Below are 1,092 nucleotides of genomic sequence, written 5' to 3'. Positions count from 1 at the left end.
GGCTGTTCCCGGCTCTCACCTGGGGCTGTTCCCGGCTGTTCCCGGCTCTCACCTGGGGCTGTTCCGCGCTCTCCGCCCGAGCTCCGGCCGGTGGCTGCCGTGTCCCTCCCGTGTGGCTCCCGTGTGGCTCCTGTGGCTCCCCTGTGGCTCCCCTGTGGCTCCCCTGTGGCTCCTGTGGCTCCCGTGTGGCTCTCGTGTCCCTCCCGTCCCTCCCGTCCCCCGCTGTCGCCGCCCTCGCCTGTCACAGGGCTGTTATCCTGTCACCCATCCCGGGGATCGCGATTTTACGGGCACCCGGCGCCTGCCTCCCCGCATTCCTTGTGACTCCCGTCCGTTCCAGCACTGGTGCTGAGCGGATCTGGGATCAGCGCAGTTCTCCGGGCAGCCGATGATGCTCTGTGTGTGGATGGTGTTTCCTCTGCACAGCAGCTCCTTACAAACTTCACACCTCTGAAAGGCTGGAATGTTCTAAAGGAAACTGCACTTCAGCTGCTTTAAATCCCATCCCACAAAAAGGTAGGGGACAGAACACAACAGGTAAATTCAACTGCGGATAAAGTGAGTAGCCAAGCATGGTTAAAGATAAGGCTTCTTCACATACACTCCTTTTTTAAAATAATTCCTTGAAAAGTCAGATTTCTGAGGGATGGACAGAGCCCTTCAGGGCAGCAGCTCACAGTGTAAATGTGAATTTATCTCATAGTGTTTAGGTGAATTTATCTCACAGTTAATGTGAATTTATCTGACAGAGTTAATGTGAATTTATCTCACAGTTAATGTGAATTTATCTCACAGTTAATGTGAATTTATCTCACAGTGTTTATGTGAATTTATCTCACAGTGTTAATGTGAATTTATCTCAGGTAACGTGAATTTATCTCAGTGTTAATGTGAATTTGTAGCACACACTGAGCAGTCTGAGCCTGCACTCCTGTTACCCAGCCAAGAGCAGCTGCTGTTACCTGCACTCCTTTGCACCCCTTTGGAAAAGAACCAGCTTTAACAGGGAATTAGGAGCAAAGAGGTGGAAATGGAGATCAGACACCTCAGCAGATTTGTGCTGGTAAAGGCTTCCTCTTCTGCTGTGAGAAT

General features: G+C 51.2%; 1 protein-coding gene across 1 annotated transcript in view; it reads right to left on the bottom strand.

The window, feature by feature from the left end:
* IGFN1 (immunoglobulin like and fibronectin type III domain containing 1) overlaps positions 1–162 on the bottom strand; it is a 40,906-nt gene extending 40,744 nt beyond the window's left edge. The window contains exon 1 of the mRNA XM_015650404.3: positions 53–162. The gene's annotated coding sequence lies outside the window, so the exon portion shown is untranslated. The remainder of the gene's footprint in view (positions 1–52) is intronic.
* Positions 163–1,092: the final 930 nt, after the last annotated feature.

The sequence above is a fragment of the Parus major genome, chromosome 26 (assembly GCF_001522545.3).
Source record: "Parus major isolate Abel chromosome 26, Parus_major1.1, whole genome shotgun sequence".
Classification (NCBI taxonomy): Eukaryota; Metazoa; Chordata; class Aves; order Passeriformes; family Paridae; genus Parus; species Parus major.
This window is presented reverse-complemented; position numbering and strand designations above follow the sequence as displayed.